Source organism: Triturus cristatus, chromosome 4_2 (genome assembly GCF_964204655.1).
Source record: "Triturus cristatus chromosome 4_2, aTriCri1.1, whole genome shotgun sequence".
Taxonomy (NCBI): domain Eukaryota; kingdom Metazoa; phylum Chordata; class Amphibia; order Caudata; family Salamandridae; genus Triturus; species Triturus cristatus.
In genome coordinates this window covers 682,269,821-682,292,793 of record NC_140586.1, presented here as the reverse complement: position 1 = coordinate 682,292,793, position 22,973 = coordinate 682,269,821, and positions in this window count along the sequence as shown.

Here is a 22,973-nt window from a genome sequence, read left to right as displayed (position 1 = left end):
TGTTGGACTTAGCCCTTTTTGCAGGGTCATCCCAGAACTTTTTGCCTTCCTCCTGTATTTTTTCCGACCTGTTTTTGTTGGTTTTATGACTCTGGGCACTTTACCACTGCTGATCAGTGCTAAAGTGCATAAGCTCTACCTGTAAATTGTTGTTATCGATTAGTGATTCCATGATTGGCATATTTGATTAACCAGTCAGATCCCAGTACAGTGCACTGCGGGTGCCCAGGGCCTGTAAATCAAATTCTGCTAGTGGGCTGCAGCACTGATTGTGCCACCCACAGAAGCAGCCTGTAAAATGTAACTCTGGCCTGCCATTACAGAGCCTGTGTGCAGTCTGGGACAGCCATGTTGACTTGGCAAGTGCACACACTTGCCAGTCCCTAAACCTCCCATTTTCTACATATTAGTCAACCCTAAGGTAGGCCCCAGGTACCCCTGTGGGCAGGGTGCATTGTATGTGAAAGGTAGGACATCCCCTGATGTGTGTGGCATGTCCCGATAGTGAAATACTGCCAATTTTGTTTTTCACTATTGCAAGGCTATCTGTTCCCATCCCATGGGACAGAACTGGGAGTTCGTTTATAGCATCTTATAAACATAACTGGCCCTGGGAACAAGGTAGAAAAATAAAGTTTAGTGTGCCTGGACTCAGAATATTAAAATGCATCTTTAAGTGAGGGTGATGTTTACATTCTGTGTTTGAAAATACCACTTTTAGAAAGTAGGTATTTTCTTGCCTAGCCATCCGGTGTGCCTCTGCTAGGTTTGTGTATTGCATGTCTGGCTTTTGGATGACAGGGCCTGGAGAGGGGCAGCGGCTCCAGAAGTCTGATGAGTCAGGGCTGGGCTGAATAGGCCTGGTCTGCATTTGGAGTGGTGGGAGAAGTAGCACCTGCACCTGAATAGGGCTGTGCCTGCCTCCACAATGACTTCTCCACCCCCTGTGGTGTGTCTGGAGCCAGGGCTTACACTGACAATGGAGGTTGTGGTGCACTTGTAAAGTGCCTCACAGAGCTGGTTTTGGCTGGGTAAAGACACTCTCTGCCTTTAGAGAACAAAGGATTTTGGAGTATAAAAAGAGGGGCCCAGACCCCAGACTTTTAGATCACTACTGGGAAATCAAGAGGAACCTTTGCTAAGGAGAAGAGCTGGATAAGCTGATGAGGAATACTGCCCCAGTGCTGTTTGCTGTCTGGGGTTGGCCTGCAGTGGCTGCTTGCTGCCAAGGAAAGGAGAAAAAGGACTTTGCTCTTTGCATTGTCACCTGCTTGAAGAAAAGATGTCCAAGGGCTTGAAACTAAGCTTGCCTCCTGTTCTGAAGTCTCAGAGATACAAAGACTTCACTATCAGCTCCCCTGAATTTCCTTGCTGGGAATTCCAACCTGCGTGGAGGTGCCTGCTGCTGTTTACGACCTCTAGAGACTGTTTGTCACGGTAAGCTGGAAAATCGGCGAATCGCTTCGAGGCGCCAAGACTGTCACATCGTTGGGTGACACAGTAAGAAACAGACGCATCAAGTCCTCCCTCCCTCCCTCTGCACCCCCTCCCAGAGTTCCGCACCCCCCCAACTGGAGAAGTACCCCTGGAAGATAACTCCAGGGGGACACTGCTTACAGACGTCCCTCCCTCCAGGTCAGGCAGTATCTGTCCCTGGCCTCCCAACCCAGGATCTAAGCCCTGTGGCTGAGCCGGTGCCAGAGGCGAGTCCTTCTTCCCTCTGCACCCCCTCCCAGAGTTCTGCACCCTCCCACCGGGAGAAGTACCCCTGGAAGTCAGACCGGTAGGGACCCTGATTACCAGTGTCCCTCCCTCCAGATCAGGCAGTCCCTGAACCTGGCATCCCAGCCTGGGATCTAAACCCTGTGTCTGAGCAGACCCCAGAACCTCTGGAGCTCCGATTACAGACGCCCCGGGTTCTCCTGACACTAGGGGCTCCCCTTCAATGGATGGCCTATCAGGACAGCCTAGGCTCCCAACCTGGGGCTCCCTTACGGAACTCTCCAGGACCTGATACTGCGGTTGGGGCACCTCGGGACACCTCCCCGTCTCACTCCTTCTTGTTGATCGGACGTGAGGCCCTACAACCCTCTCACTACCATGGGACCTACCTGGGCTACTCTGCACCTCTCCCACCTCGCTGGGTTGGGAGATCCCTGCACCATTTCCTTCAGGATCACGCCCCAATGCCTTCTCAGACTCTCTGGTGCTCACCCAGAGGTCTGCCTCCTGTGCAAGCTCCCTGGGATCGGAGAGCTCACAGTCAAACAGGTGGGGGTGCAACCTTGGGAAACAATTTCTGAGCATGTGCTCCCTAATAATTACACGGAACAGCCCTTCCCAATCATTCACCGCGCTACCCACCATCAAATCCTCCAGTGCAGTTCAACACACCTCCACAAACTCCTCCCAAGACTGATGAGCCAGTTTCCCACTGCCCTTGAACTCCAACCTGTCCCCCTCTTCCTGGGAATCAGGCACCATCTCCCGGGCTCTTGCAGTGGGACTCCCTACACTGGATTCACTCTCGCTGCCACCGCTGGATCCCACCCTCACTGGTGAATCCAGACCACAGAAACCACTCTCAGGAGACAACCTACCCTCCCGAGCTAGTTTCTCCCTGGCGAAGGCCCTTTCAGCCTCAGCCATCCTTTCCTGTGCAAGGACCTTTTTGGTTTCCAGCTGTTTCTCTTGCACCCTCAGCCGCGCTCGTTCCACTCTGAGCCTTTCCAGCACCAGCTGATGCTCCCTTTCTTCCCTCCTATCTACCCACTCTTCTGGGGACAGGGAAAGGGATGGAGCAGTGCCCCCGGGACTGGACCCAGCAAGGGACTCCCTATCTATGGGGTCCTCACTACCTACTGGTGTCCCTGCCCTGTCATCTTGTACCTCCTGTTCTGGATCCTTAGGGCCACCCTCCTGGCATACGGCCAGGGCCCTCTCTTGCTCATAGTGCTCTCGGTTCCACTCATTCTCTTGCCATTTAATCAGGAATCCCTGAAGGACTGCCTTGGTGTCTGACCCACTTACAACCATGTCTCTTTCCTCACAGAACCCCCTCAAGTCCAGCACACTGTACTTGGACAGATGGTCAAAATCAAATGCAGATTCCATTTTGGCAAGACACCAAGACGCAGTGCAAGACAAGGGACCTAGGTGTAAGAGCTGCTACAGGAGTGCGCAATTCAAAATGCCACTTTCAGGGCGCAACAATAATCCCCAAAACCTGCGATTACTCTCAAATGCACCCTCTGTAGTGCAACCAGTTGTCACTGTGTAACTGCGCAAACACAAGTCCTATCCCACCGCTGCCACCAATGTTAGAAACGGGGTTGCGTGGTGCGGAGCGGGTAGGCTAAACTCCAGGGCATTGTGTAAAGCATCTGCGCAGCACACTCACAGGCGAAACACTAGGCACACTACAAAAGGAGACTCCACACCAGATTGTATGAAAATAACTTGTGTATTATAAAAACACATTAGAATGCAGAACACCAGTGCATATCTTCCGTGCCAGCCGGCACCGGGTTGCAACTCACAGGGGACTATTTACAAGGCAGGGCCAATCGGGCCGCTGCCAGAACCATCACAAGGTATAATTAGTAAATGTAGAGTCCACATTTAGCATAGTGGAAATACTTCCAATAGGCATAAACCTCATTAGCAGCATGAGGCATAGCATTAGGCATCACCATACTCAGCGGGGGCCTAAACCATGAGCCTATATCACATCCTGCATTAGGGTGAAGGCATAAGCACACAACATCTCACATTAGGCATGAAGGCATGAAACACAATTAGCATGGGGACAATACTGTCACTAGGCTTTAATCACAATGTGCATAGATCAGCCTCACTGCATGGGACATTAGCATAAACCTTAGCAGCAATGCAATAAGCATAAAAGCATTAGCATTGACACATTAGCATAAATGCACTAGGATCACCACATTAACAGGAGGCCTGGAATGAAAGCATAAGGAGCATGAATCACATTAGCATGAAAACATTGTGATAAAGCATGGGCAACACCTTAGGGCTAATCACATTACCATTGGTATTACTTTATACCATCAGCATAGGGCCTAATCACTTGAGCTGGTAGGCATCTTATTAGTAACCCTGGGCGTATTTCGCGAAGTAGTGCTATGCGTAGCTACGCAAAGTGCACTTCGCACTACGCGAGCAACGCATAGCACTTCGCGAACTGCGTACTACCCTGTTCGCACTGTGCAAGATGCCGTTTTCAATGATTGCACAATGCGGACAAGCATCCGGCACTGTGCAATCATTGAAAATGGCATCTTGCACAGTGCGAGCTGTAGTTTTCTGCCGCTCGAGCAGATTTTTACTCGAGGGGCAGCTTTCTCAACGCGGACTGGTAGTTTCTCATCACGAGCGGTCATGAGCATACGCGACCACTCGCAATGAGAAACCTGACCTCCCCGCGTTGAGAATCTCGCCGGGAGTTTTATTTTCCACGCTCGCGATCGGCAACTTGATGTTGCTGATCGCGAATGAGGAAAAAGTCTTGCCAGGATGTCATTTTGCTTGCTCGCAGTCGCCAACTTGACGTTGAGGACCGCGAGCAAGCAAAAAAAATGACCGCTGCACTACGCTACGCTACACATGTTTGCACTGTGCTACGTGCAATTTGCGTAGTGCGAAGTAGCGCAACCTTCGCAAACTACGCGAGCGTAGCGTAGTGCTTTGCCCAGGGTTACTTATTAGCACAAGTCCCATTGCATAAACAATACTGCAGGCATAACTGTAGGCATGACAACCTCATCAGCCTAAACTAGATTATACATGTACAAAGGCTCTTCCCAGAACGTTGGCAGGGCACCTTCTGTAAATACACTTGGGCATGAAATCATTTGCATGAAGCAATCCGCATGAAATCAGCAGGCCACACCACGTGACCCCAACAATGCACAAACTGGAGCCCCCATTGCGGAGACTCTGACGGGAAGGAATGCCCAACCGTGGCAGCTGCCCACTGTCCAGCGGGGCAGTTGTGGAAAATAAATGCAGCGCTGTCCGTGGGATGCAGGACTAAGAGTCCTGGGGCCTGGAAAACAATTGTAGCACTTCACGAGGCGCTAGATAGCAAGCAGAGCACAGTCAATGCGAATATAGTACTCTGGCAGCACAGCGCTGCAGGACCCACGCACCTTCTTCTCCTGGGCAGGTGCTCAAGGCAGCACTCACAAGGGGCTATATGGCTCACAGTCCCAGGGTCCCACCCGAGGGAGTAGCGCCCACGCTCCTCACCTCCTTGGAGTGCAGGCAATCAGAAGATAGCGCTCACGAGGCGCTAGGCGGCAGGAAAGTTCTTAGAGTCTTGGATAGCGCTGCAGCCCTCACAAGGCGCTAGGCAGCAGGAAGAGCCCAATTACTCCAAATGAAGCGCCCACTAGGTACTTGGGGAACATGCAGGGGGACTCCCTCACCAGACGTCAGCTGCAGGATCCACGCTCCTCCTCTCTTTGGGGATGAAGATATAGCGCTATGACAGCACCGTGCTGCACACGTCAGCTCCTCCTCTGGCAATCAGGAAAGTAGTGCCTCCCAGGCGCTAGGGAGCTGGCGAGGATCCAGAGTCCCACACAAGGAAGTAGTGCCCACACTCCTCACCTCCTGGGAATACAGGCAGTCAAAGCATAGCACTCACGAGGCGCTACGGCAACAGAGTAGGCAGGCCAGGCTGGGCAAGATCAGCAGACAGTGGGCACTCATCAGTACAGGACAGCAGCACCTAGAAGCAGTCATCTACCATAAAGTGGCACTCCTCCTGACATAGCAGTCTTCACTCCAGCAAATGCTCTCACTGGCCCTGTGGACAGCAGAGGGGTACAGATGGGCTCAGGGGCCAGCTCACAGGCCCTTGCGGCGGTACTTCCTGGCCGAGTGTCCCCTCTCAATCAAGTCCACGTTCAGTCTGAACACATGGCGGCACAGCTCCTCTACATATCCACCCCTCCTCCCACCTACCAGAAAGGGCTAGAACCTTCTAGAAGGCTCCTGGCAGTTCCCAACTGTCACTGTGGGGGAGGTTTAGGGCACCCTGTCACTTCAAACACAAGACCGCCAACCCACCGCAGGCAGGCGGCACAAGCAGACCGAGATAGCGTCCATTTTAAAAGTAACATTGCTTTATAACAGTACAAATAAATCTGCGCACGCCGTTGCGCAGCAGGTATTATTTCACACATGGTAAAAAGGATAGGGGGAAAAGAGAAAAAGTTTTGGACAATAAGGGCCAAGTCCAACACACCGCAATCTGGTTATTGCATGACTGCCACTTGTAAGTGTTGTACTGCCAAGAATTTCACAACAAGCTTTGTTTTGCCTTGGAGTAATGTGATATAACCACATTGCTAATGCAGTGTTAACTCAATGGCATATCATTTTAAATCATAGAAAGTGTTGAAGGCGCTATATTCTGATCAACTCATACAGCAGCTAAGTGCTCCTTACACAGGGCATTCTGCGATTAGGATCAGGTCCAGCAGTGGAGGGAGGAAGCACAGTAATGGCTGCTAGTGGCTTTTCCTGTGGGGAAGGGCAGGGCACAGGAGGATTTGAGAAACGACTTTCACCATAAGCCCATAAGCAGCGGGCATGGACACTTGGAGGCCAGAGGCAGCTGAAGCAGCCAACAAATTCCTTTAAAATCTCAGAAGGAAGGTTGAGTGACATGTTTGTCTAGCCTCACCCGTAGCCTGGGATGGCTCCTCTGTTAGATCAGAGGTGCATCTCCCCGCCAAGTTAAATGCCCCCAACAGTCCCTACTATGAAAAATAAAATGGTGATAAAGTTAATTTATTACCATTTTATTTTTCACCCCCCCGTCCCAAACCAAGAGTCAGGATGGGGCGGGGCTTGCACAGTGACGGCAGCAGGAAGGAGGGTGGACTGCCTTAAGCACTTTTCAAAGACATGTGCACTTTGACAGCTTTAACCGATCTGTCTTAAGACCGCTGAGTTAAAGCAAGTGCAGGACTCCAGTATCCTCGGGAGTGACGAGAGAGCGGTCGCCCCCTCCAATCCTGGCTCTTCTCTCATGCTGGCGAGAGAGCACCAGGATTGGTTAATGCAGTTGGCTGGAAGCTACCTAAACATCGGACTGCAGCAGGAGGAGGACGTGCTGCGAGGAAGATGCAGAGTTGTCCGTGTATGATAAGTGATTTACTGCACACATGCTATGATGCACTACCCACCACCCATTTGACTGCCCACCACCCCCTGTAGATGCCAGTCGCTACTGCCTGTAGCCGCCTTCTGACTGTCTTGTCACCCCATCCATGATCATTTCTTTTGTGACCCACGTCTCCCCAAACTCATTGGCTCTCCAGACTTCCAGAGTGACATATGACAACAGGCCCTTAATGGCTGGAGAACTGCAAGTTTTCATGCAAGTGACAGTGGAGGCTCTTCTGCCTCCAGGTCGTAGTCTGTTTGCCAAACCTTTTCTGCTGATGCCCAGAGCGCCTTTGTTCACCATGTGAAGTGGTGAGATCGGGTGGTCAGCGGGCTCGGGGCACCATTTACAGCATGGAGGCTGCACTTGTTAACAGAGAGCACATTGAGTTTGCAGGAAGAGGAGGCCGTTCTCAGGGCTTATTTTGAAATGCTTGCTATCTGCGTGAGCCTCACTTGTGCTTTAATGGTTTAGGTCAAAAAGTCTCTAGGTCCGATTCACAAAGGTCATCTTACACTGTTGTGTAAGTTTACACTTGCTGTTGTAACGTTACTGCCTTTTTGATATTCACAAACTTCTGCCACTGTAATTGTACTACTGGTAGAAAATCTAGTAGCAAAGTTACACTTTTAGTTTGTGAATACAAAAAAACAGTCACCCTACTACAGAGTGTACGTTTACCTTTGTGAATAAGGCCCTTGGGGCCTGATCACAGGACCTGCATCACAAATGTAAACTTACATTTTTATGGAAGTTTACTCTTGCCATGGCAACTTACAAACAAACATTTTAACAGTAAATTTACTACTGCAAAGATTCCGCCGTCGAGGCAGAAAACTCAGAACATAAAAAGGGAGTACAAGCCTATAATATTTTGTGCAAAGTTCGCCACCCCAAATACGAGTCTCGTAATCGTAAAGTTACTACTAAATTATTTGCTTGTTAATACGCAAAATGAGTAAACATACACAAATATAGTAAGTTTACCTTCGTGAATCGGGCCCTACGTTTTGAAGATTAAGGGCCCAAATACAAGATTGGTGGTGCCGGGCCGGGTCCGCCCCGCTGCCGCACCGCTATACCTCTGGTGAGGCCACCCAGCAGATTTAGGAGTTTCCTCCTGCCTGGCAGGCTTTTTTGTCATTTCCACAGCGGTGCCTATAGAAACGGGCATCACAATGAGAGCGCCAAAAACAGTTCCCGCACGGCATGGACTGAAAAATCCATGCCGTGCAGGAACTGCTTTGCATGCACTCAGGGTGGCACATGTTGGGCCTCCCTGTGTGCATCCACAGGACGCAGAGGCAAGGTTTCATGGAAGAGGAACCGCCATGAAAACCGTAGTGGAGAGGAAACTCCTAATATGCTTGGCAGGATGGCCACGGGCGTGCCAAGCATATGGATTTCTCTACACCACCACAACACCACTAGGGAATGGTGGTTCCCTGGTGGCTGTGGCGGGACTGTGGCAGTTCCACCCCCCATCTAGTAATAGGGCTCTGGGGAGACTGCCACCGCTGCACCCCTGCGAGACTGGTGGTCCGTGGACTGCCAGACTCGTAATCAGCTTCTAAGTGGCTGAGTCCTACAGTTTCCAAGCTCATGAAACTGCATTACAGAGAATTTCAAAGTTTAATTACACAAATTCAAGTTTAGCCATTTTAGTACAGATTGTAGAAGTCACTTGCATAGCAACCTTTGCTTAACTTAAAATTCCCCCACTGAATTAGCTGTTATAGTTCTCTGCCGATCAAGTAGTAGGCAATCTGGTATAGCCTTTTTTTGTGGCATTCCCATGGGTTACATTGTTCAGCTGGGAAGCTGTCTAGTGCTAATGGCAACAAAGTAGATGAAAAAGAAGTTGGCTCAAGGGAGGCGAGATGAATTTATTGCCCAGGTAGTGGTCATGTTGGACTCCATTGAGATGCTCACATTGCTGCGGCCTAAACAGTGCACTAGTGCCACTGGGTCTCAGTGATCAAGGAGTCAGGTGTTTCGAGTAAGGAATTTTCATCTGTTCCCAAGAGTCTAGAAGGAGTACTCTACCAAGAAAGATAGTCAGAACCAAGCGCCGGTGGATGTGGCAGTGGTGCCCCAGGCTGCTGCATCTCTCAGGTGTTGGATAGGGATGACTCTTTGCCCCCAGTAGCTCCCACTCAGTCTCTATGCTTGCGACAGCAAGACAATCCATGGCCTCCCAATCATCTCAACCTGATTTGGGGCCAAATTTACCACTTAATCACACAGCACAGTGCAACAGCCCCAAATGTTGTACTGCACTGCATGAAAAGGACAGAGGAGGAGAGCACCATATATACAGAACTATTGCACTCTCCTCCCCTTTCCCTAGCGCCAGTCCTGAAATCAGCTGCTATATGCCATGAAGACACCTTTGCGCCATAGTGCAAGGATGTCTCCATGAGTCTAGCATAGGTTTTGTACTGGAAGGGTAGACAGCCGTCCAATATGTCATTCACACTTAGAGCAGTCATCCTGCAACTTGCAGGCATCTGTCTGCCCTGCCCCTACCATCACACTTGTGCTAGTATGGCTGGTGGCACACTGAATAATAAAATGGAATGCTAATGACCATTTTATTATTCTGTATGTACCTGCTGCGTTCGCAGCAGGCGGGGTGACACTCCTCCAACTTAACGGACGAGTCACCACTGGTACTTTATATTTAGACTTTTTACAGTACTATGAACTTTTCCCAGCTGATGGTGTCAGGTTGTTCCTTTCATGTGTTGTTGTCATACTCCTTCCCTCCTTTTTGTAGGCTTCTGTGGTAAACTTGCCACTGCCAGGACTTGATACACGCTCTGAGGAAGAGAGATTAAGCACAAGGCGAGTATGAGAGTTTTCTCACATTACGTTGCCTATTTCCTGTTCTTTACTTCGAGTCTCAGACTCTCTGGATGATTGCTGGGCGAAGCTATGACCAATACTCACTCTAAGCATGCTCCTTGTGGCCCTACTCTTTTAGCACCTTTTGTTTTGAGGAGTATTACTCCCTCCACGTGCTCTGAATTATGTGGAAAGGGTACTGCGAAACAAGAAATCCCCCAAAACCTCGCTAGTGCAAGGTGTGCAACACGTGAACCTCTCATACCCAAAACCACTCCTGAGCTTTTCCGTGCTTCTAAAGTCTGAGCACCCCAGACTTGGCGCACCTGCTGATGCCACAGGCTTCCCCTTGGTCCCAGACGTAGTCTCCGGTGGCTCAGTTGATGGAATATTTTCTCTGATAGTCCGACGGAGCAGTGGCCTTTCTAGGACTTTTGCCGCCCATGGCGGCCCCTGGGTTTGCCGCCCATGGTCAGCGAATTTAAGAGGGGGGCAGAGGCGTGGGTGCTGGAGATTCCCCCACGACGGCCGCAAATAAGAGCGGGGGTACAGGCCGCCACCCCCAAAACTCATGCCGCCCAGGGAGGACCACCCCCCCAGCCCACCCTTGCTATGCCACTGCGACGGAGTAGGGGCCATCAGAGGAAGGACTTTACACTGTTCTCCTTATATTAAAAAGGTGCTGGACTATGCAGTACAGGAAAAACCTCTTTGAGAGGCCACCCATGGGTCAACAAGTATCTCAGAATGGATATTTATGATTTAGAAATATTACTGTCTAGTTAGCACTGTAAATGAATGATATTGGCTATTTTCATTGTATGGTCCTGGCTCTGACCCACCGAACAGGCCCCCTTATATTGAAACATATAATATGGACACTTGTGAAACTCTCTAAACGAGTGCAAAGTAAGCTAGGAGGAAAACAAGCACTAGTTCGTTTAAATGGTCCCACCTCATTCTCAACTAATTTAAAATCTGACAGATATCATTAAAATTATTACTTAGATTATCATGCATGGAAGAGAGGAAAATCAATTACTAAAAAAACCCATCATGGCTTGGAGCTTGCAAATTGTATAGAAGGCCTGAAAATCATTTCAATATCTAGCAATGTAATTTTTTATTCATTTGCCAGAAATGGGGACTCAGCATTTAGTAATAATATCTATTCCTGTTTAGTTTTCACCTTCTCCCAGATATTAATTTATATTGTTTTTAAAATTACATTATGCACAGTATGCTGTGTATGAACTTCATGGTTCATTGAGCCAAGAAAATGCTGCTGGTGTGAGAACAAAGTGATAATGGGCTGAAAGATTTAGCGTCAATAAAACGGTGTATCACAACCTGGTCAACTTCAGCTAGAACGCTGACACTGCAGTACATTTATTGCAGCAGACTAACCAGACACAACACACCTTTAATCATGGCCCGATATCTGAAAACATGTCAGCAGTGAAGCAGAACCCTGTTAAAATTACGGTATAAAATCAAACCTTGCATATGCAAAAGAAAGAAGGTCTGGAATTCCTGAGAATAGTAATTTTAAGGGTAACAATCATACGTTAATGTTTATAGGACGCTTAAAAAATATGGCTTTCAAACCAAAGAAATGCAGTAATTTTTGAACTGTTATATACCACATTGCTGCATGGCGCATCATTTAGACACGTGGTAAAGGCTAACAGTGAGAACACTGAGGAACAAAACAAGGCACCTGTAAGTTGCCTAAGGCGCCCGATGAAGTATGGCTGAGCTCGGTTACAATGGGAGTGAAAACAGCATTCAACGTGCAAAATAATTAGGCATCTTTACGGTACCTGTCAAGTTTAGATATTTGTGCCTGGTGCTTTGTAAGATTTTTTCCTGCCTCTGGCAGTACGTTCTAGATGCAACCTCACTCGAACGCACAGTCAGACGACTGAGAGAAGAGTTCTTGGCTGTGCATAATATATAAATAAACAAGTAAGTGCCAGGGCCCAAGTTATTTCCCAGGAGTCTGTTGTGTCTCACAACACACTGTCAAATGCCAGTTCTACTGATAACCTATGAGTATCACGCGCATATAAGTGTGACTATGCCAGGCCATGTGACGTCAAACTGTACGGATAGGCTATTTGCACCAGTTTCAATGTGTTTTTCAATTATCTGGCATTATAAAACACTGTCGAGTTAAAAAAAAATACAGATACCACCATGTTGTTAATTGTCATAATTAGTTGCCGGTGTGTAGAAATAAGTGTCAGTGCTGAGCACCCATAAACACAGGCACAAATTAAGCAATGCATACTGTGCAATCCATAGACTTACTGAGCAGTTCTTCCTGTGTGAGGAACTCACAGGAATGGTGGAGAAAAGGTTTAGTCTTACTCCAGGTCCCTTTTGATGCAGGTTCAAAGTATAGCAGGTATGCGGTTAATGACAGACAATTGGTGCCCAATTCACAAACTAGTTGAGGTGGTAGTTGTAGTTCTCCTGGCTTACTCCTAAAATCCTGGAATAAGCCAGAAGTACTCTTGGTTTTCTCCTGGAATTTAGTTATGAGCCAAGAGCATTACAAGAGTAAGTCACACCTTCACACAGCAAAATCTCTGTGAATCAGGCCCCAACTTTAGAACTTATTCAATGTGCATACTTAGGGCCAATAAATATTCATAATTCCTCAGTTGTTTCCATGTGGGGTCACTGTCCTCAACGGCTCATACTTTTCAGTGTCAGTTTGTGTGTTTCAGCACTTAAGGGCCTATCACGATGGTGGTCGTAATAGGCCTGGTTGGAGGCATTACGACCGACATCGTCGGTTTCAATTCCGACTGGCTGATTATGATACAGCTGGTCAGAATTTAAACCAGCGGTCATTCCGGCTGGCTTCCGACAGGCTCAAGGAGTCCATCGGCCAGTCGGAACCAGCCTGTAATCCATATGGACAGTGGTTTACGATTCACGGTTTCTGGCAGGGTTTGCATGCTGGCCTTTCTGACATGAAAGCCTGTCGGAAAGCGTGTTTGGGGGCCCCTATCACGTCCCATTTTCCCTTGCGGCCTCCGGTTGGGGGTGAAGTGGGGACCCATGGTGCCCCACAGTTAATCCTTGCACCTTGTGGCACGCACCTTGTGGTTCCTACGAGGTGCAGCGATTAACACAATCTCCCATTTCTTTATGGGAAGTTGCGTTGCAGCAGGTTTGCGACAGTAACACAAGCTCCCATAGGGAAATGGGAGAATGTGACTACACCATGTGCGGTTGCATCATAATTAGGTGGTTGGACAGCCAACTGGGGTCAGTCGGTCCTATTTCTGCCATGGCGTTGGTCAGAAGAAACTCCGACTGACATCGTAATAGGCCCCTTAGTTTGTTGGTGCCACCAAAATGGCAATGAAGGTTTTATTAGTCCTCTTAGTTTGCTTACACCAGAGGTTAAACAGAGCTACATGATATATTGCATAAGTGTTCCACAGTCTTCTATGGCTATAGACTACCTTATTCTTTGGCACATAATCTGAGGCTCTATCATACACAGTTGAACTCTGGATGAAGGCATTATGTGTCACAACCACCAGCATGTCGACAATGCATTTGATGAGCCCTAGGTAGTAGCACACACATGCCCATCCTGGGGACAATAGATCATCTATATTTAAACTCAGATGTTGTATTTGAGTGTGCGAAGTTGCACTCCCCAATACTCACTGTATTAAAGCATCCTTCCTTCTAAACTCAGTTAGATATCTTTTATATGTCATTGCATTGCATCAAAGCCAGGTCTGTGTGGGATTTTTATTACCCCAACATACCCTCATATAATTTCAGCAAATTTGATTTACGGTTGATATGAATAATTATGCTATTCCTTCACAAAATATAACTACACACAATTTGCTGTATTTTGTTTGTGTGAGTGAACACTAACAACGCAAATTACCAGACCGTGAGCGACTGCTGTCTGTGGTGCATACATTTTTTCACTATTGTTTTGAGTGAAATGTGTCCTTGTATCCAAAATGTAGCTCCAAACATCGGTTTTACATTTCACATAATTATTAATAATTAATGTAACATTTCCTATATTTCACATAATTACACATCTGTAAATTATCCACCTGTGGTCTGCATTCATTCAGACACCATGGACATCAAGCAACACATAACAGAAACTCTTGACGTAATTTTAATAGCTTCAGTTTCAACTCACTGCAAAGCTTCAGTCCCCTGGACTAGATGAATCATTCTGCCATTCCCTTCTCCAGCCTCCGCATTTCACAAAGCAAAAGGACCAATCTAAAAGAGGAAAAGAAGCATATCATTCCTTCATGCACGTCCTCCAAGAAGAACTCATCAACCTTTTCAAATACCATCAACTAGTATCATACTTGTTCACCTACATAAAGGTGACCTGTATACCATGTGAAGTGTAATGCACCATTGAAGTCAGAGTTCTTCAAATCCAAACCATTTTCCCCATCATGCTCCCAAGATATAGATATAGGTTAAAACACTGAGTTTGCATTTAGAATTTACCCGGCCGAGCCGAAGACACATTTTACAATACTACCACCAATAATGTGATCAATCTTCAAGGCTGTCAAGCAATACTGCAGTCTAATCCCTCACCCACCGATCCAACAATCCAGTGCAACACCATGAATCACTTCTATATTGAAAAGAAAAACGAAATCAGATCTAATATCAACAATATTAGTAATCCACACTGCCTTCAATTCCCCATTGTGGAACCCACTCCCAGGTTGACAACTTTTGACCTTAACTTGTACTCTAAGCTCACCAGCATTCTCAATTGCTGAAGCCCACCTTTAACGAACACGGCATTCTACCATTATCTGCCCTGAAACTGCACAATATATCCTATATGTATAATTTCAAATCATTTTATGAAAAATTCAAATTTTTACCAAACCGTAACCCAACATATACTTTATCACATATTTTCATTCTGCTGCTAGCAGTCAAAACAAATTCATTTGGATTCATGCTTGACATAGATGTCTTCTTTGAAAAACACGTTGCCAATAAAGCCCATAAAGCATGGTACCATTACTCTATCCTGAAATGTGAAATGAAACTTGCTTCAGTCCTCAAGAGATAGTGCTTTTTCACCTGAAAAGTCTCTCAATGCTACACAGGCCGATCTGAAAGGCATCCTAAGCTTTTTCCAGCTTCCATTCCAGACCTTTGCCAGAGAGCCTCTCCTTTGGGCAGTATCTCCGCATAAGGTGCAACTGTAGCAAAATGGAGGACTACCACACGCAATCAGTTGAATTAACTGACAAACTACGCAAGGTTACCCTGAGAGGATCCTAAACAGGAGCTGTAAGAGGGTAAGAAACCAACACAGGGAGGCTCTGCTTGAAGATACACCAAAACATACGTAGGAAATACCACTGACGTGTGTAACCACGTATAGTGAAGCATCAAATGCAGTAACCAAATCGATCCGCAAACACTGGCGGATTCTTGAAAGCAACAATACCAAATGGGAGAAACCCCTGTTCTCTTTTTAAAAAGCCAGGAGTATCAAGGATGCTCTAGTGCACACCAGATCAAGGCAAACTGTCAATGACAACGACCCCTCAGTCCTGAATGCCTGGGGTCTACCGAAAGTTATGGGGCATTTTCCATGTGGGTCATGCAGCGTATGTTATCTGACCACAGCAAAAAAAAAACTTGGATACAATGTTCACATACGAACTGCAATTCGGTGAACGTCGTATACTTAATAACCTACCCTTGTGGCACCAGATACGTGGGCATGCCCACCCAAAAAATAAAACAATGGCTCTGCGAGAACCGTAGTAATATCCGGTGTAAAAAGAACATTACTAAACTAACTGAACATTTTTCACAGGCTAACCACACAGTGAATGATCTACACTGGACAGTGATTGGACAAATCAAACCAGGAAATAAGTCATCTAACATCCTGTTTGAGAAAGAACAGCAGTGGATTTACCACCTTTCTACCAATATACAGGGATTTAATGATAATATGCCCTGGGGCTCGGTGCTGAGGCCCTGACAGATATTCCAAGGGCCTATTCATAGAACTGTTGATGTGCTTGTTCTATCCCCCAATTTTTTTAAAAACAGTCCCACACACTTATGACAACACACTCAGGTGGTAATGGCGTTAATTCCCAGCCCACTTGTATTGATAAACATCATGAGACAAATTAAATGGGGTAGATCCTTCACTGACTATCTTTTCAAAGTATTTAGGAAGTGACACTTTGCTTATGATCAGTACCACTGTCTCAATAAAGTTTCATTTGTTGTAGTTTTGTTTTTTTTAAAGAATGTGGTCTAGTTCCTCAATTGTAGCAGACATACCACACAGAATCACATGACTTGATTCTCGCTGTCACATGAGAATACTATGACAAACATTAGGGGTATGGCATGGCTATTGTCTGAATCAAATTACCCCTTCATTTGTGGTGCGGTCTTTAATGTTGGCACAATATTGGTCCAATCATAATGAGTTTGAGATACATGGTCGCGTAGGTCTGATACTAATACATGAGCTACGTTGCTACGTTGCTCTCAACTTTAAGTAAGTAAACATTGTAGTGGCTGAACCGAGTGCTGGTGTTATCTCAACGTTCTAGTTGCTGTGATTCCAGCGCTCCCGTACACATGTGACTAAAGGGCAATTACGTCATCACGTTAGCGTAAACATACCGGTCCCCCGGCTGGACACTTCCTTTAAAACCTCATCAATGAAGGACGAATTATCGTTGAAGTACTTGGGAGGGAGCAGGCAGGTGTCAGTGGGCGGAAGGCTCTGAGGAAGTAAGTACCCTTTGCCCACAAAGACGCACTTATGCAGCATGGGTGATGTTTGAGACCAAATGCCTAACTATTGCTAACACTTGGTAACTTTTTTAATCTATACAGAGTTTGACTACGAGTCCCGCCCTCCACTAGGACTCATGTAGTGAGGTCAATCTAAACTTCACGTAAACTTGAACAAGTTATTATTTTTGCGACTTGACCCTGTGTATTTAAACCCGTGTTTTTCTTTTCCTACCGGTCATGCACCAAGCCTGCCTACGCCACTGAACTCAGTGATTTAACCCTCTATGAGTTTTGACAGTGGCAATGCCTTACTGTAAGGGTCTAAAATACGAAAATGCCGGCAGATACATGCACAAAACGGCAGAACTATATGCCTGTTTCCCTAAATCACAGGGCCTGATGTCTTTTAGCATAATGAGCACATCACATAAGGAATTAATGAATGAGTTGAGATAGGACAGACACATTACCTGTCACTATCCCTATCGTTTCATTTTAATTTGCTAGCAATTTCTGTTGCTGTATGTTTGAAGAGCACAATAGATGGCATGCCCGTAAATCACTCAACGTACGATTCCAAATGGGCATATTTCTATGTTTTGCGTGCCCTGTGAATTATGTTGTTTTTTTGTCTCTTCTGTTCCAACAGATTCAAAGGCTATCAGAAATCCTGAAGGCTACATGAAGAAGCGCGAGTTTACGAGGCTCATTACTCCACAGGTTAGGGTGTGCCTTAGCGAGCAGATACCGCCGTGGTGGTCTTTTTTGATCCTGACGAATGCTTCACTGAATATACAGAGAAGCAGAACATGTTGACCATTTGTTCCTTTGCACACTAGGATGTAACTGGTCTAATGAAACTAGCCTTTACACATCCAACACACTTGTTTTTAACAGTGCCCAGGTTTCCACCATTAAAATTGTTTTGGGATTAAACTGAGGTACCTTTTTAAAAAATAACCTCTATGCACTACTCAAGACTTGAACCCACATCACAAAAACCTGCTCTGTTGTAATCAGGCGTTGAAGCACACCGGAGAGGCACTCGGCCTCTCTGGTGGGAACCCAATGATGAAGCATGTCACCAACTAGGCTGGTGAGTGATGGCTCTTTTTAAAACACAGTGAGTTGTCTTGCTAGCACTTTTACCATGTTGGATACACTCTTTTGTTGTTTATATAACAGATCTAGAACCCTTTTACTTAGTCACTTGTGCTCTCTTTCTCTCAGAGGAATATGCAGAGAATACACAGAGGGGTGTTTTTCAACATTTATTGAGCCATTGTGATTATTGTATAAGATATATGTGCTGCAATGATCAACATACAGATATAAGGACAGTGAACAGATGAAACAGTTCCACCATCTTGCTAAACATTGAATATATGCAAGTATATAATATATATATATAGGTCTCCGGGACGTTATAGTTACAAATTAGCATTTAAAAACCTTTGAAATTCACTGAAAAAACCATAGGTTTCAGGGACTTTATAGTTAGTTGGACATTTCACTCATACAAAACCATAGAAATTCCGCCGTTATAGTTAGTTCAGCTAACTATAACTCGTGCCCCCGCAATGCACTGCTGATGACGTCACATATTACATCATTCATGACATGGTCAGTGACATCACCTATGACATCACTGATGACATCTCAAATGACATCACTGATGACATCATCCAGTGAATGTGTTTTTCTTTAAATATGTATTATATAAATACCAAGCTGTATGGAAGAATGAGTGGATGTATAAGTGTCTGGATGGAGGATTTAGTAGGTGTGTGACTCACTGTTTAAGTGAGTGATTAAATGTGTCTTACTGAATACATGGGTTAGTGACTAAACAATGTGAATGTCTGTATCAGTCTGTCTGTTGTTGTATAACCTGCTGCATCAGTTGGTCAGTAGCTCCACGGGTGTCTATATGGGTTATTGATTAGTTTCCTGAGTAACTGTATGGGAGACTGAGTGTGTGTATGGTTGGGTGGGGGGTGTGACTCTGTGTATAGATGTGTGAGTGGTTGATTGACTGGGTGTATGACTTTAAGAGTGCATGTGGAAACAGTTCTATGGGTGAGTGAGTGTGTATGGATATATTGGTGAGTGAATGGATGTCTCTGCGGTAGATGTCCAAGTAAGTACAAAAGTAAAAGAGAGTGTATGTGAGAGTTGGAGTATATAAATGATTATATGTGAGAGTCAGTGATTGTGGGAGTGGCTGTATGGATGAGTGTATACTTGTATTAGTGATTATTTAAGAGAGTAAGTATGCGTTAGTATCTGTTTGAATAAATGAGGTGGTGTGTGTATAACTGTGTAGGTGAGTAAATGGAACTGTGATTGATTCTTTGCATGACTGACTAGGATAAGTGCATGACTGACTACGATGAGTGGTGGTGTGTGAGTGTCTGTATAGGTGTATGAGTGCATATGATAGTGTTGTATTGATCAGTGACTACATGTATGAATTGTTGGATGGATGAATGACTGCATGTGTCTATAGACCTAGGAATTAGTGAGTGTGTTTGTAGTAACTGGTATTGGTGTATCAATGGTTTTGAAAATGGTAGTCTGTATTTTACAGGGGGTGTATCAAAGGTTATATTAGGGTGTGAGGAGGTGCATCAGATTGTCACGTGGATGAGGTCATCAGTGATTTCATCAGTGATGTCATTTGAGATGTCATCAGTGATGTCATCAGTGATGTCACTGACCATGTCATGAATGATGTAATATGTGACGTCATCAGCAGTGCATTGAGGGGGCGCGAGTTATAGTTAGCTGAACTAACTATTAAGCCATAATTTCTATGGTTTTGTATGAGTGAAATGTCCAACTAACTATAACGTCCCTGAAACCTATGGTTTTTTCAGTGAATTTCAAAGGTTTTTTAAATGCTAATTTTGGAACTATAACGTCCCTGAAACCTATGGTTTTTTCAGTGAATTTCAAAAGTTTTTAAAATGCTAATTTGTAACTATAACGTCCCTGAAACCTATGTTTTTTTCAGTGAATTTCAAAGGCTTTTTAAATGCTAATTTCTAAATATTTTCTTCTTTAAACCTATAGTTTTTTCAGTGATTTTAAATTATCACTTCATTGTCAACCTAGTGAAAACAGCCAATATTCCCAGTTTTCCAGCAATAGCTTCCACAAATTTTTTTTGGGCACAAATGAGAACAACAACTAACGGCAATAATATACAGAGTAGACGTCCCCGTGCAAAAATTAACACAAAAGTACCAGTGCCCGATATTTTCAATGAGCAGCCAAATCTGGGGTGCAATCCAAAAACAGGGAATAAGCCACGTTTGCAGTGGGTATCTAACATCTGCATTTTACTGGTGTAAACCAGGACGACTACCTACAATGTGAAAGGGATTGCAGCCCAGAATCACATCTGAAGCACAACATATGTCATAGAGTTACTGATCACGCAGCTCACACACCCATGAAGGCCACAACACTCACTGCCACCAGCCTCAGGAAGTGCCCACGGACCACCCCTCTCCCTACTACCACCGAGGCAGCGCAGAACAGGACAGCGGACCTTCCCAAAATGGCATGGTCCCTCAGCCACACAATACTTGAATGTTGGCAGCTATGGCAAGCAAATATGTTTGAAGGACGCAACTCATCCATCAATAATAATAATGCACACAATACCAAGAGTAGCGGTGATGTGCTGGACAGACCTCACTATACAGATCATAAACCTCTCCATCTGTACATATACTGCTGGTGCTAGTAGTGTTGTGCACAATAGACGCAACCATGTTACCTCAGGCAGTGGGGAAGATCTCGGACATGTAGCTGTGTTGTCCTCCCCTGGAAGCGGAAGCGCAGTGGGCTGGTCCAACGTACGCCACTACAGCGTAGGAGTATGAATAAATAATTTTGGGCTCTGGGCGTGGTTCACTCGTGACCTGTGAAGACCAATGAGTCTGCCAGAGCGGCGGGCCTCACCCTGCCACGTGGCTGCCGCCATGACCACGGGAGTCCTCGACACAGGCCCCCTGCAAACCCATCGGCACAGCACCGCAGACTTATGTCTGTACAGACTACTGCCATCAATCTACACTGCGGACAGCAGACATCACAATTCAGATGGAGTAGCGATTGCAGATGACGCAGTCCAGTACGCAAGATACATTGCTCCCAGTGTGGCCCTCTCGGACCACGCATCATCGCAGGGTGTGCACACGCTGAGTGCTTCAGGTGCCACTAACTCAGTGCACCACAAGTCATCGCCACATGGCCATATTAAGGTAGAATTCAATAGACAAAGACATTGCTCCGAGTGCAGCCCCCCCGGACCACGCATCATCGCAGGGTACGTACACGCTCAGTGCCAAAGGTACTACTAACTCTGTGCACCATAAGTCATCGCCACGTGGCTTTACTGAGGCAGAATTCAATAGACAAAAGACATTGGTTTGAGTGCGGCCCCCCCGGACCACGCCTCATTGCAGGTTACATACACGCTCAGTGCCAAAGGTACTACTAATTCAGTGCACCATAAGTCATCGCCACGTGGCCTTACTGAGGTAGAATTCAATAGACAAAAGACATTGGTTTGAATGCGACCCCTCCGGACCACGCATCATTGCAGGGTACATACATACTCAGTGCCAAAGGTACTGCTAACTCAGTGCACCATAAGTCATCGCTACGTGGCCTTATTGAGGCAGAATTTAATAGACAAAAGACATTGGTCCGAGTGCGGCCCCCCTGGACCACGCATCATCGCAGAGTACGTACACGCTCAGTGCCAAATGTACTACTAACACAGTGCACCATAAGTCATCACCACGTGGCCTTACTGAGGCATAATTCAATAGACAAAAGACATTGCTCCGAGTGCGGCCCCCCGGACCACGCATCATCACAGGGTATGTACACGCTGAGCGCCAAAGGTACTACTAACTCAGTGCACCATAAGTCATCGCAAGGAAGAGTGAACAGTTTTATGTCAGCAGTGAGGCATACTATCACTCAAAAATCACCCAAAAATACATATAATATAAAAAGAACAGAAGAATCGAAGTACATTAATGTTTACAATCCGGTGATTTTGAAGATGTGGAATGCAAATATGGACATACAATATGTTGCAGATAACTCAATTGCTGTTCCTCGCATACTATCCAAATAGAAGTCCATACCTGGAAAACATATGTCTATATGAAATACTCCAACATTATAGTTTTATTTTATTTTTTTACAAAAAAAATAAATGAATGAAGATATGCTGTAATTGCATCTGATGGATGTTTGGTAAAGCATGCCAAAGGAAATTTGATTAATCACAGGAAATTAAGTTGTGATACTCCAGATAAGACAGAGTTTTTCTATTTAGCTCTTCTGTAACTCTTCAAACCTTGGCGGACTGAAATGGAATTACTTGGAGATTTTGACTGCTATGAAGATTCTTTCAATGCATGTAAAGATAGCATTGAATGTAACATTTTTCAAAATTATCTCCAAATGTTGAATGAAGAGATTAATCAAGAAAAACCTATTGCAGCTGAAATTGCTAGTGATAGTTCACAAATGGAAAGAATTTGCTGCTTATCTGTTTGTGGAAGGTCGTTTTGAGTTAGGTACTGTACAATGTATTTGTAAATATTGTTACAATAAATTAGAAGAAAACAAAATGCCAGCTAGAGCTGTCCATAATGACTTAGAATTCGTTGCCATACCTCCTAAACTTACAGATTTAAATACATATAAGGCCAACCTTCTACAATCTGTGCACCCTTTTCTGGCTATAATTCCTTATGCAGCCTAAAACAGGTAAACTGCCTTCAACAGATCTATAAAGAGGATTAAAAGGAAGAGTTGTGTACTTACCTTTAGATTTTAAGGAAAATTTTGAAATTGTTAGTGTAGAAAGAGACGATACTGAATCTGTAGTCATTCTTGTTAATGGTGTACCCACAAAGAGTCGGAAAATATGGCAAGAGTTAGTACATGTCACGAAAGTCCAGAAGGCTCTCTCTCTCTTTATCTCTCTCTCTTCCATTCTCTCACACTGTTTCTCTCTTTAGCTCTCTCCGTTCCTCTCTCTCACACTGTTTCTCTCGTTGTCTTCCTCTCT